Source organism: Lucilia sericata, unplaced genomic scaffold, assembly GCF_015586225.1.
Source record: "Lucilia sericata isolate MDLA Ls3-8-SP2 unplaced genomic scaffold, ASM1558622v1 Contig000078F_arrow, whole genome shotgun sequence".
NCBI classification, from domain to species: Eukaryota; Metazoa; Arthropoda; class Insecta; order Diptera; family Calliphoridae; genus Lucilia; species Lucilia sericata.
Genome location: NW_023994111.1, coordinates 287,650 through 303,365, shown reverse-complemented (window position 1 = coordinate 303,365; position 15,716 = coordinate 287,650).

The following is a 15,716-nucleotide window of genomic DNA, read 5'->3' as shown; positions in this document are numbered from 1 at the left end:
AACTCAAAAAATATCAGTTGGAGAATGAAAAAGTACCAAAAAATATCACTTAATACCGGGGTTCCAAATAACACCCTATTAGCATTTTTAGTGTTTCTAAATCTAAAATTTTTATCTAAATTGGATTATTGTGTTTAAATAACAAAATAAAAATTTAATTCCAAAAAGTTGCAACATAGTAGTGGGAGCTCGCTATTATGTATTCATATATATAAGTTAATAAACCAAAAGCAATGTTTTATGAAAAAAGTACCAAAAATAGGTACAATTTTAAACGTGCGAATATTCAAAAATCTAAATTTATATCTTTTTCGTTAAGTAATGAAGGAGTTAAAAATATTTGTTGAATGTTCACTGATTAAAAAGATTCATGGGGAGCAACTGAAGTACAAAAATACAGTTTTTACACGTTTATTCCCTAAAGGAGCCGAATTTTAAAAAGTACCAGACGCCTGTTCGCTTATTTTTTAAATGAATGATGATAAGCTTTAAACTGTTTTTGTATCTTTTCTGGTTTAGGAGATATGAGGTTACCGAATTTACCTTTGACGCCCTTAACATTTGAATTACCAAAAATCCATCTTAGTGGATCTATTTGGTGGGAGACCAACCTCCTGTCGACATTTTCAGCTCTTTAGCTTCAAGCGTTTAGGACGTGCGATGATGAATCAGTCAGACGGTAACGTTAGAATTTTATATGGGTAATTTCGTGTCAAGTGACTCAACTTTTAAAATCGATGTCTTCCGATTTGGATGAAATTTGCAACAATGTTAGTACTATTGTATAGTAGGATAGACACAAATATTAAGCTCTATCGGCCAACAACTGCCGGAGGGGGTCAAAGTTGGTCATTTTGGTCATACAGGGTTTTATTCAAATGAGTGTAACTTTTCACCTCGCAAAATGAGTTTAGATAGCTATTTCATCTTCTTAATTATATCCTACACCACTTTAGTGGGGAGGGTATATTGGGTTTGTGCTGATGTTTCTAACGCTCAATAATGTTGGTCCTATACGCACCTTAAAGTATACCAATCAGCTTAGAATAATTTTCTGAGTCGATCTAATTCAATGAAATTTGGCACACGATCTTCTATTGTCACAGGGACGAAGCCTATTGAAAATGGTTATAACATCGGCCCATTATTTCACCTAGCCCCCATACAACTGAACCCCTGAATAAGGCTTGTAAACCTTGTAATCAAACTAAAGTATACCAATCAGCTTAGAAGTATACCAATCAGCTTAGAATAATTTTCTGAGTCGATCTAATTCAATGAAATTTGGCACACGATCTTCTACTGTCCCAGGGACGAAGCCTATTGAAAATGGTTAACATCGGCCCATTATTTCACCTAGCCCCCATACAACTGAACCCCGTTCCCACGACAATCGGTTCTTCGCACCGGAACGACTCGGAGTTCAACGAACAACGACCAAGGATTGTCAACTCAGCCACACCGACTTTACACGTATGTATTCTCTATTCTTCTTTTTTCTTTTAAAGGGCAGACTATTCCGGCAAATCTGCTCCGTATTCTTTTGGTCCGAGCCGGAGTTGAACAAAATCCAGGACCATGGTACTGCTCTGTTTGCCACGGAGTTCTGCACTCTAACAGACCATCAGTTAGGTGCACCGTTTACAACGAGTGGGTCCACTTCAGGAAAGATGCCAACCGTAACTGCAGCGGTCTGAATAATCTTGGAGAGTGGAGTGATGGTTTCGTTGCCCCGTGTTGCATTAATAGACAACGCAGCCCTTCACCGTCCTCAACGTCATCATCATCGACGCAATCGAGCACGGCTACACCTCCTCCCCAACAGCATCTAACACAACAGCAACACAGGCCACTACAACACCCACAGCCACAACAACAAATACACTCGCAGCCACTAACACCTCAAATTGCTGCCCATAGACCTGAAGTGTTGACATTAATGCAGTTTAATTGTAACGGCCTCCTTAGTAAGATCACAGAGGTAACTCACTTTATGCAGCATCATAAAGTCCAGATCGCAGCGATCCAAGAAACTAAATTAACGTCCAGCTGTCAATTACAGCGTTGTAATAATTACAACATCTTGCGAATGGATCGCGCAAGGAGCGGTGGTGGAGGCATCGCATTCATCGTACACAACTCTGTGCAGTACAGACTCATTTCGCCTGACCTTAATAACCCAGATCCAAACATCGAACACCAGGGGATTGCGGTTAAGTCAGGTGCTGCCGAAATTGAGCTGTACAACGTGTACATTCCGCCAGTCAACAGCTTACCTGCAGGCTATCACCCTGACATCAAATTCCTCCTGGAAGGTGATAACCGTGTCGTGATGGGAGACTTCAATGCTCATCACGAGCTCTGGCACTCGAATCTCGGGGATGACCAGAGGGGTATAGCATTTGCGGAACAGATAGACAACTCCACGTTTTGCACAGTGAATGACGATGCCCCCACCAGAATTATGGGTAGTTGCACGAGCTCGCCAGATATAACAATTTGTAGTGCTGGTCTCTTAAACTATACGTCTTGGCAACCTATAGTTTCGCTGTCATCAGACCATCTACCCATAATAATAAAGCTTGACAAACCGACGGACTTTATAGTCTCTGAACGCCGGACTTATAAAAATCAAAAAAAGGCAGACTGGATAAGCTTCAGAGAGTTTACCAACCGCAAGTTTAGGAATTTACCCCCCCTTCTGACGTGCGCTCCGCAGAAAGGGAGTTTCGGGAAATCGTCCCGCTTATAAGACCAAATTTCCCAGCAACAGCGGCGGAACTAGCAGATGAGCAAGACGAAATCCGAAGAAACAATCCCAGCGATCCCAGAATTCAACAGCTCAACCGGGAGATCAGCAAGTTGGTTAACGACTACAAGCGGGAAAAGTGGGTAAATCACCTAAAAACCTGTAACTTAACCTCCGGAGCCAGCAAACTATGGTCTACTGTCAGATCTCTGTCGAATCCAGCCAAACATGAGGATAGGGTCGCGATATCCTTCAATGGAAATACCATATCCGACCCCAAGCGCTGCTCGAACTACTTTGCACGTCAATTTATAGAGCACCCCGACAGAGACAAGGCGAAAAGAAGCATCGTAAGGAAGGTACACGATCTTCGAGTCAGTGACAGACCATATGTTTTTACTACGAGCGAGGTTACGAAGGTCATCAGAGATGCTAAGTCATCGAAAGCTATTGGCCCAGACGGTATATCCATGTTGATGCTGAAAAATTTGGATGAACCGGGAGTTGAGTACCTTACAAAAGTCCTCAATTTGTCGATGTCAACCCTTATAATACCCGAGGTCTGGAAATTGGGCAGGGTTGTTCCCTTGCAGAAGCCAGGGAAAAGTGCAAACCAGGGAGAATCTTACAGGCCTATCTCCCTCCTGTCACCAATTGCCAAGACGCTTGAGGCACTACTCCTCCCGGAATTACAACAACACCTACATCCTGCAGATCATCAACATGGATTCCGCCTAAAGCACAGTACAACAACAGCTTTAACCACCATCACCACACAAGTTTGCCGCGGCCTTAATCAGGCCCGACCATGTCAACGAACGGTCCTCGTGGCACTCGACCTATCAAAAGCGTTTGATACGGTCAATCACGCCATTCTCTTCAGAGACATTTTAACATCTGGTCTCTCTGACAACACCAAGAGATGGCTAGTGAACTACATGTGTGGTCGACAGTCATTTGTGGAGTTTAGGAACCAGAGATCTAAATCTCGTAGAATTAAACAGGGAGTACCCCAAGGTGGAGTTCTTTCGCCGATCCTGTTTAATTTCTACATGTCTAAACTCCCAACACCCCCGGACGGCGTCCAAATAATATCTTACGCCGATGACTGCTCGATATTGGCCACGGGCAATAGTATTGATGACCTTTGCGGCTTGATAAACAGTTATCTATGTGATCTTTCCAGCTTCTTCCATTTAAGGAATTTAAAAATATCGCCTACGAAATCCTCAGCAACTCTCTTCACCACCTGGACTAAGGAAGTAGGGCTAGAACTGGATGTGACAGTCGATGGCGAAAAAATTCCGACGGTAAATCACCCCAAAATACTTGGTGTCACATTCGATAGCCTCCTTATGTCCTCAGCGCACACCACTGCAATCTGCAACAAGATGCGAAGTAGAAACAAGGTACTCAAGTCTCTAGCCGGCAGCACTTGGGGAATGGATAAAGAAACCTTGTTGACTACCTACCAAACGATTGGCCGGTCAGTGGTAAACTACGCAGCGCCAGTGTGGACACCTAGAGTTAGCGACACGCAATGGAAGAAGCTTCAAAGCTGTCAAAACGCAGCCCTAAGAACGGTGACAGGCTGCATTCAAATGACATGCGAAAAACATCTGCATGACGAAACGAAGATGCTTTCAGTTAAGGAACATAACATCATGCTGTCAAAGCAGTTCCTACTGGGATGTCATCGGAGGGGCCACCCTAACCACCATTTAACGGAGTTAGAACCCCCCCCCCGAGGCATGTCAGGAAAGATCTTCGTATGTATGAGAGTGACATCCAAGAACACCTGGATGATATAGAGGACGAAAGCTCATACAGGACAGCTTTGAATACTATCCATCAATAGGCGGTGGAAGACTCCATCAATTCCCACCGAGATAGTATAATACTGGGAGGTCGTCCCCCACCCGTTGCAAACGAGGAACGAAACCTACCACGTCGTACTAGAGTGGTATTGGCACAACTAAGATCCAGATGGTGTATCCGTTTAAACTCGTACTGGTCGAGAATAAACGACACCATTCAAGATCTTTGTCCTGGGTGTGGAACAGGCCCACACAATGTTCAACACCTTTTTAACTGCAGGGCAAATCCAACTCAGTTGGAACCTGAATCCCTTTGGACTCAGCCGTTGGATGCGGCTCGTCTACTGGGTTTAGATCTAACGGAGTTGGATAACCAGAGCGAAGAAGAAGAAGAGTAGGGAATAATGTTTAAATATATATACGTGTAATTTCAGGTGTCGCTGCTACAACAACAACAACAACAACAACAACTGAACCCCGGAATAGGGCTTGTAAACCTTGTAATCAAACTACAGATCGGTCCATTATTTCACTTAGCCCCCATACAACTGAACCCGATGAATACGGCTTTTAAGTTCATGTTATGTTTAATATACTCGTATCTCGACAAAAAGCTGCAAAACCAAGTTCTATACTAGCCTTGATGACTCTCATAAATTGCATAATTATAGGGTCTCATTTGACCATAGCCCCTATACAAAGCCCCCTTCAAAATTTGACTTAAATGACCACAATTTTATTCAACAATAAATGGCTTAAGTATATCTGAGGCAAGCTACAATTCACAGTTTACAGTTTAGGGTATTATATGGTCGGCCTCGCCCGACTATAATTTCTTACTTGTTTTTTTTTTAATTTTTTTAAACATTCATTTTAAATAATTTTTTTGCTCAAATTTTCCGCTTTTTTTTTTAAATGGACTTTTTTGGTGTATTTTTTTACTCAAAAGAAAGCTTAGACCATTTCCTTTATGAGCTTTGTGGATACTTAGTCGAATGCAAGGGGCATATGTAAAAAAGATAATATAATACAACAAAAACCGTCCATTTTGAAAAAATTGGGGATAATTAATTGCCAAATATTGAAAAAAATTTGTTCTAAGTTAAAAAAATATTTTTTTGAGAGATACCCACTCTCATCCCATTATGGGACTAAAAAGCCATTAAAGGAAATTGCTTTCTTTTGAGTAAAAAAAACAAGTAAGAGTGTTATATTATATACCCACTATCAAATCCTATGCCGTATATTTGTAATTATCAATTATGGACGTGCTCTTTTGAATTAACAAAATATAAATTTTTTTTTAAAAACGAAATATTTTTTTCCAATTTTTAAACCATGAACATATATGGGTCAATTATGGACCGATTCATAGTGATTTGTTTTCATACATTCATTGGACAAAAATAATAGGACTTATTATAGGGTTTTAGAAAAAATTGGTCGAAGGATTCATATACTTCCCATATATCCCAAAATGGAAAATAGCGATATTTTGCACAAAGTTTGCAGTAAAACGAAATATGGCCCCAACAAAGATACAGGAAACAAAAACACGAAAACACAACATTTTTGCATTTGGGGTAATACTGCATTTTGCAAAAAATAAAAATGACCCCAATGTTTTGAAATGAAGAAATACCCCAAAACAAAACTTTTTTTCCTTTGGGGCTAATTTTCATTCTTAAATTTTGTAAAATAGGTGAATATTAAAAAATTAAAAAGGGACCTAATAAACCATGTAATAATTAGGGGTGATCTTTCATTATTACTATTTATTAATATTTTATAAAAATTTAGAACATTATCGCACGATATTTTATACATAAAATACAACAAATATTATTACATAAAATATTTTTTTATTAAATCGCGCGATTTTGTAAAAAATATTTTATGTAATAATATTTGTTGTATTTTCATAAAATGTTTGTTAATTTTGAACATTCTTGAAATATTTTTTCTGAAGGGGACCATATAAGGTCCCCTTCAGAAAATGACTTCATCGCTCATTGCTGGCTTAAAAATACGAGTACAGCGGTAAAATTCGACATAAGTATATTTTATAAAAGCCAAATTTTATGTGGATCGGTCGATTCGATTCGACATAAATAAGTTTTATATGCGTCAAAATCTCTACCAAATTTTATGAGGATCGGTCCATAATTACCCTACCCCCGATATAATGTACCCTTATGAGTATCAATTCATAGTTGTCCCTACACCCCATATAGCACAATGAGACATTTGGCACTTTTAGAAAGACATTAATCAAATCTTAGTGATATTGAGTTCTTATTTTAGTTACAGTTAGCAAACAATTGTCCAAAAGCTCCACATAATAATCAGCACGGTAAGACTGCTGCCACGCCCATTTTTTGCAAGTTTATATTGAATAAAAATTTAATGTTTGGTCGCATATATCTAGATACTGTTTGAAATGGGTTAGTATTATCCGATTTGTCTCAAATGATCTGCATTGCAGTTTAAGTGCATGCTCTTCTATAATTTTTAAAAACATGCTTTATATAACCACCCTAATGAATATTAGGGTAGTCACTCTTAGAATTGTTAATCAAATTGTACAAATATTTGCAAATAATTGAATACAACATTAACAAACAATTTATACTCTAAATTTTAAAATAAAATATAAATTCCGCTGTTTTACAAAGAAAAAAAAAAAAGATTTATAATCAATGAATTTAAATCTGGAAATAAACAGAAAATGTTATTTTTTAAATTAAGCTATGACACCTGATTGGCTTAAGTAATTGTTTTTTAAAAGCAGTAATTGTGGACTAATACATGGTGCCAAGGCCAAAATTTGTGTATACCCCTAACGTGAGTTTACACTTAATTTTAAAAAACATATTAAATTCTATAGGACACTCAAATTTTTTTTGAATATCTCTGAAGATCGCAAAAGGTCCAAGCCAATTTTCATATATATGTTTCTATAGACAATTTCCTATGCAAGGGTTATAATTAGATAAATGCAATTGGCTGCAGTCATTAGATCTATTCCATTAAAAATATAATTTTTATATATATTTTTTTATTAATATTATTTTTTCTTAGAGTTAAAAATAAAACCTTTAAAATTGAGCTTTTGTCTAAAAAATCATTGCAGAATAATTCCGAAGTATTAAATTATAATACACTGAAGAAACTATAAATATCGGAAATATTTACCAAGATATACGCATTCAAAATTAATATGCCGCTTCAGAAATATTACAAGAAAATTATTTTATTTTTAAAAGTAGCAACTTTGAGCACCTATATTTCGGGTTAAAGGAACTCTGCAATATTTTTAGTTATTTTTCTATAGTATATGGAGTGTTTACTGTTAACTATAATAACAAGCAAGACAATTGGAAAGCGTTTAATTTTTTATTATTGTCGTTCTAAAAGTGCCAAATGTCTCACTGTGCATTGGTTCAAATAATCACTTTTTCAGTGCGAAATTAAATAATGAATCTTTTTAAAGTCTAAGATGTAGCATAGGCATAAATAGGTATATTAGAACAAATTTAAGCGAAAATTAACCGTTTGGTGGTTATTAACCCATTGCCTACAATTAAAATTACTTATATAAGACAACTTTTTTCATTTTGGAAGGACTTGTAGTACTCGCGAAAGTTTTTTAGAACTATTTTCCAGCGTGAGGGTCTTTGCTTCCAAGCAGCGGTTGCTACTGCCCGAAATAATAAATCAGTTTTAATACAACATTTAATACAACAACGAAAATTCGGACCTATAAATACAGTAATTTCTTGCAAACACCATGGATAACAGGATGACAAAACCACATGTCTGCGTAGTCCTTTAATCAAATTTGAAAATGTTTATAAGGTAGCACCCTAGGAAATATTATATTACTCAAAACGCGCAGAAATGCCCAATTTCGGGTAAAGTGAAACTAATTCACAACATTTCAGGTTATTCATTTCTTCTTATTTAAAGTTTAACTTTGACTGCGTGCAGTAGAACAGTGTTTAGCATTTCGCAAAAATTTATTGCGAATTTGAATACATTGGTGTATTGGTAATAGGATGATATCAAAAAATAAATTATATTTACTGTTCCAAAATTTGAATTTCGCCCATATTAGGTCCCCTTCAGATAATTACAATGAAATTCGAAACGAATAAGTGTTATATGTGATATAAGTGTTATATGATGGTAAAGAAATTTTGGCTCATATAAACCTTATTTATGGCGAATTTAATGAGTATTAAAGTCATTTTCTGAACGGGACCTTGTTTGGGGGTAGGGTCAATTATGTACCGATCTTCATTAAATTTAGTAGAGACATTTTTGCTCGTATGAAAATTATTTGTGTCGAAGTTCATTACTTTACTCGTATTTTTAAGCCAGTAATGAGCGTTAAAGACATTTTCTGAAGGGGACATTATATGGCGGTAGGGTCAATTATGGACCGCTCCCCATAAAATTTGGTAGAGAGTTTTTGGCTCATATAAAACTTATATTATATAATTTCATTGCTATACTCGTATTTTTGAAACAGTTATGACTGTCAAAGATGTTTTTTGGAGGGCCACTTGTATGGGCGGCTATGCGAAATAGTGGACCTATATTGCCCATTTGCAATACAAAACAAACCTTACCCATAGGAATATTTTCTTAGTTTGAAAAAAAAAATAAAAAAATTTTGAAAAAATAAAAAAATTTTGAAAAAAAAAAAATAAAAAATATTAAGAAAAATCAAGAAATAGCTATCTCTTTTGGACAATATTTGCTAGGACTAATAAGTGAAGTTACACTCATTTGAATAAAACCCTGTATGACCAAAATGTCGAACTTGGACCCTATCTAAATCCGGTAGTTCTTGACCGATATTTGTGTCTGGCCTACTATCCAATACTACTAACCAAAGTATAACAAGTAGTCCGACTCTCACATATAGCAAATTACTCTCTCACATCTACAAGTGCCGTGTGAACAGTGTTGCCACTTTGGTTACTATTAACCAAAATTGGTTATTATTAACCAAAATTGTTTATTTTTATTTTGCATGTGTACATGTGAATTATTTTTTCGTTTTGGTTATTTTTTGCAAAGAATTGAACTAAATGCTGTTTGCTTTTATTCTAAAAATAAAATTAAAAAAACTTCTGTTATCTCTAGTTTTAAATCAACTATGTAAATATACATATCGTCCCTGTTTTGAATTTTGGTAATATAACATCTACTGGTTATACTTATGTGCACAAAGGTATTTTTCGATATCTTAATTGGTTTAGGATTTAGCAAAAGTACCTATACATTTTCCACATATTAAATGAGTTGATTTAAATCATAACAACACCGTAATATTATTTTATTTACACTAGCCAATCTAACACCGTGAATAATGGATCCTCTCTCCTTTTGGTGCATCCATGAACTTAAAATCGCTTTTTCCGTTAATATTTATATTGGAACTTTTTGTGTAAAGAACTCGCGGTACTTATATGAAAAAACGAAATAGGCTGTATTACGCATTTCGATTTTTATGGAATTTGGTGGGAATAGTCTACGTACTTAGTAGATTATGTCCTCCATATTTAATTTAAAGTATAATTGCAACTTCTATACCTATTTGAAATTTTGCATAAACAGATACTGTGCTAATTTGCCAAAATTCTAAGATAAATGATTTAATAAGAATTAATAAAGTATTTTCTGCTAATTGATGCAAGAATAGTATCACAATATCTTTAAAGTATTAATCAACTGATATTTTAAGTAACACAGCTAAGGAAAATTAAATTGTATTGGCTACAAAAGTTGTAATAACATCTAATCTCGTACGACGAACAATAATCGCGATATATTCAAAGATTTGATACTTATGACCTTTGACTTCTACTAAATATCTCACCATGACTTTTAGTTCTTTATTTACATTTTCTAGATGATGTTGTATACTTGTTTTTATTTTACCGTCTTAAATTCTAAATTTTGGTCAATTTGTCGGATAATTTGAATAGATTACGTTTACAAATATTGCTGAAGTTATGAATGTAAAACTGAAATATTTTGCCAAAATATTTTTAGTTGACCCAGTTTGGTTGCGAAATATCGGTCAACAATTTCACCTAGCCCCCATATTATGCCCTATTCAGAAAATTACTATATTGCTTAAAAAAGCATGTATAGCGATGAAATTCAATATGAAAAATTTTTTTTGGAAATGTATTTGTCAAAGTTTAAGAGGATCGGTATATAATTGACTCTATCCCTTTTTTGAGAATTGGTCCATAATTGACCATACGTCTCATATAAGATCCTCTACAGAAAATTACTTTAACGGTTATAACTGTCTTCATAATACCAGTTTAGCGACGAAATTTAACATAGTTACAAGTTCCACTTCAGAAAATGAATTTGTTATTTTAATGTTCAAATGTAAACATGAAACAAATAAAAATAATTTTGTTTACTTTTTTCTTAATTTGGTTATTTTTTATTCGAATTTTGGTTAGAAAAAAAATTTTGTTGTGGCACCACTGCGTGTGAATTCGACTCTCTTGTGAGAAATTTAAACTTGTCAAAACACTCAAATGATTAACTTACTTTTTTGGCCACTTTCAAGGAAAAAAACTGCATTTTTTTAAAATAGTTTTAACGCACTTTTGATTTAGAATTTTGTTTAATTTTCTTGAACTGGAAAACATTTTTTGTTTAATTATTGACATTTCATTTTTGTTGTTGAATTTTATTTTACAGAGTTGAAATTTTTAGTATTGAAAATTCAAAAAAATTTAAAATTGTATTTTTTTATAAAACTCTGTGTGTTTAGAGTGCACCAATGCAAATACATTTTTGTTACTAACACATATTTAGAGTTAGGTACTTTTTCACTAACACATGCTTAGTGTTAGGTACTCCTGTCAAAGAGTCGGACTACTTGTTATACTTTGGTACTAACCTTGGTGCAAATTTCATCAAAATCAATTTTTTGAGTTCGGTCACTTGACATGAAATTGCCCATATATATAGATAACATATTTCTTGAGTTTCTAAAACTGAAATTGTTATAAAAATTGTAATACATTTGTAAATACTGATTATTTTTGTTTAGCTAAATTAGTTTTTTATCTTCGAGTCAATATCTGAATTATATTCAAAAATATACCCATTTTATTAACTTAAAATTGAATACTACTTGGCTACTCCCGTGTCAAATTTTATACCGATCAGAATAGCCGTTTAGAAATGCCAGAATTATTTAAAAAAAATTCCTTTCTGTCCCACTGTGCTTTTGCTGTTAGTGTACACTAACACTATGTAGTGTAAAAATATATAAACCAAAATATACTAAATGCAATGATGCAAGACCTATTACACTGGATTGTGAATTGGGCTTATGTAATTATTTATTAATGAACGTGTATTATAATCTAAAACCTTAAAATATTTTGAAGTTTGAAATGTAAAAATGTTCAAGTTATTATACAAAATACATAAGTAATTTTGTTGTAATTTTCTTTTGGATTTTAATTATTATTTAATTCATATTTTATTTGTGACAATAAATTTCTCCAAAAACAATTTAAATTCGAAAATAAACCAAAAAATATTTTTCATAAAATATAAAAGTTTTTCAATGTTTAAGTGTTTACTGGTTTCATTTATTATTAAAGATGGTGGCGGGACTGGTTTTCGTAAATTTGTCAGAAATTTTCCCTCCTTAGGACCCTAACCGAGAAAGGACTTAGACCTGTCTGCTATGCAGACGAGGTCGTGATACTTCTAAGGGGAAAGGATCCAAATTACTTTTGCAGAATAGCTGAAAAAGTTCTTAGTAGGACCTTGAGGTGGGCTCAACAAGGAAACAAAAATTTCTAACTATATTGAACCCTGTTTCCTTTGTAAGAACATGACAGACAGAGTTAAGTACAAAGGTGTAATCCTTGACCGGAAAATAAAATGGAGACACCACATAGAGGATAGGATCAACAAGGCACATCAGTGCTCGGAGGTATGTAGGAGAACCATAGACATGAAATGGAGCCTTAGTTCTACTAATTCTAGCTAATGCTTCAATAATCTTATGGACTTCTTTACACAAAAAGTGTAATATCAAACTACTACAGGGAGTTTAGCTACTTGGATATATGCAAGTGGTTCCATGAGTACTACGTCACCCATTAAAAAATATATAGGATTTGAAGCGGCACTCACAGCCGAACGGCTCATAACTAGGCAAATTGGCCAAAAGCGGTTATTGGACATGTCATCAATGTATGCTGCACATATTGGATGAGTATACAAAATCATCGCACATGTCCGTGTGTATACCAAACACAGAATATGTCGAAAACTTTGAAACATTGATCCCAGGTAGAATGTATTGGTCATTGGAGCAAATTATAAAATAGAACCCCACTATGAGGCCTCAATGTATGCCATTATCTGGTTTCCCATCAAAGAATTTTAACACTTTTGAAATTGTCTTAACGTTCATGAACATTATGACTCAATTTAGAGTGTCATAACGTCCATGGACATTATAACACACCACCTTCTTAGTTATAGACATTTGAAAATTGAAATTTAAAAATTTTGCCATACCTTGGTGCAATCTATTTCAAATATAAGACGTAATTTTGATCCGAATAGATTTAAATTTTTTGTGTTAGTTAAACAACGAAATTATCAAAAACATGCAAAAATGCAATAGCGTTTATGGATCGACTTTCAATATAAAATTTAAAAAAAATGGTAGATTATTGCAATTTTTGGCCGAAAAGGTGCCTAAACTCTTTTTTATTAAAAATAAACTTTCTTTAAAAACATAACAAGATTTCTGATATATTTTTGAAGGACTTAGATTTAAATGGGTATATTTTTTATTCTAATTTTAGTTTTAGAAACACAACAAATGTTTTCTATATATCGATACTCTATATTCAAAAAGTGCTAAATCAATAAAGTCTAGGTTTCAGGAGAGAAAAAAAAATATTCGTGAAATATTGCACATAAAGACAATGTTTCTTTCATAATACATTTTTAACAACCTAACATATGTTGCACATTTTAGCGTTTTTTTTTAAGATATCATTTTTTTGTTGACAAAAAAAAAACAACTATTTGTTCTAAGTTAGCATGTTTTGTTCAAAGAATAGAATAAAAAATTCTTGAATATAAGTGATCATATCTTAAAAGCTATACATGCAATTTATTAATCTTTACCAGTTTTGTGTTCAGCATGTTCATCTTGTTAATATACAAAATAAATTTTAAATAAATTTGAAGTTTTAAAAAATGTTGTAAAATTTGCATGGAAGTTAGCACTTATTTTCTATTAACAAAAATTGGTGTTAAAAGTGCAAAAATTTTTTTGGCAGCAAAAACTCACTTTGCTTAAAATTGAGTTTGAACTTTTTGACGATATAATTTCCTTAATTGATTGTTTCCCTTTTTATCTATCCAGAGCTTTTTGAAGCCCACAGATGTGCTAGAAAGCTGAAACTTGGCATAATAAAATACTTAGTTCAAATCCTAACATACCTGTGGGTGAAGAATTAGGAGGAAAAAGGGGCTTAGCAAAATTCTATTTAACTACAATTTAGCTTATATTAAAGGACCGTAAAGTCATAGGAAGCTGAAAATTGCCTTGCATTAAGCCCTAACAATGGAGCAACGTCTGAAGTAGTATGCCAAGCACACTATATTGAAGTTGGAGCTTAGCTTAAAACATTTAAAATTAAACAGGAAAAATGGGCTTGGAAAATGTATAATACAATTTTTTATACAATTTAGAAGACCGTCAATGACATAGAATTATGAAAATTGACATGCATATAATACGGACCAAGGAGAAGATGAACACTGAACTGGATTTTTGATATCCGGTGTTAGGGCGGAGAGGTAAAAGAAAAAGGAGAAAGGATGCTGTACTTATTACTCTCTGTTTAAACCTCCGGTGCCTTTAACTGATTTTTCTAACTTGATTATGCGGGCAAATTCAATCAATGCAAATCTGATTAAAAAAGCGAAACTCATTATTTGGACGAGGCAACAATGGCACTCAGTTACACACTTAATACTGTTGATACATTATAAAAACTTATTTTGCATCACTCTGGCCCATCGTCTATCGAAAATTTCGATAGTCATAGGTCATAATTATAATATAATTTGAAAAAAATATATATTGTGGACATAATCTATAAATTCAAGGAACTATTTCCACAAAATTTCATTGAAATCAGACTATGGCTTCTACAGCGCTATTGTAGACAACCGGGTTAATATGTTTTCAATAATAATGTTTTCAACCATAATGTTTTCCCATTGAAAAATTTAACAATGGCTATAAAATATTTAAAGGTGAAGTATGATCTTAATTAAATTTGGTGGGAATATTACTATAAACAAAGTATAACAAGTAGTCCGACTCTCACGTATACGACATTCCACCTCCACATTTACGGGTGCTGTGTGAATTCAACACCTTGGTGAGAAATATTATTGTGTCAAAATACTTCACATCTCTACTTACATTTTCGAATTAATAGCGGGTTCTACGCGAAATCTCACCTATCCACATAAAAAGTAAAATTTTTTAAAATACTTTTACGAAATTTTTTCTTTAAAATTCCGTTTATTTTGAGCAAATTGAAAATTTTATTTTTTATTTATTATTGATATTTATTTTTTGTTGTGGTAGAATTTTAATTTAGAAGCAGAGTTACATTTTTTTGTATTGAAAATTCAAACAAATAAAATTTTATGAATTTTTATAAAACTCTGTACGTCTGGTGAAAATTTTAAATGCTCAAATACATGTACATTTTTGTTACTAATACAAATTTAGAGTTAGGTACTTTTTCACTAACACATGCTTAGAGTTAGGTACTGCTGTCAAAGAGTCGGACTACTTGTTATACTTTGACTATAAATATGTAGATTGTGACCACCATTTTTTTCAAGTTTTATTCATATTTATGACCTGCGACATTATCTGAAGTTATGGATAGACAGACATTGCACTATGGGCCATAGAGTAATTCTGAAATAAAACATATAACAGCGTGTAAACATACATTAATATATTATTATAAATAACTCAAAAATTATGACAAAATTGTTATCTATGCGATCTTTATTAAGAATTAAAAATATTATTGCAA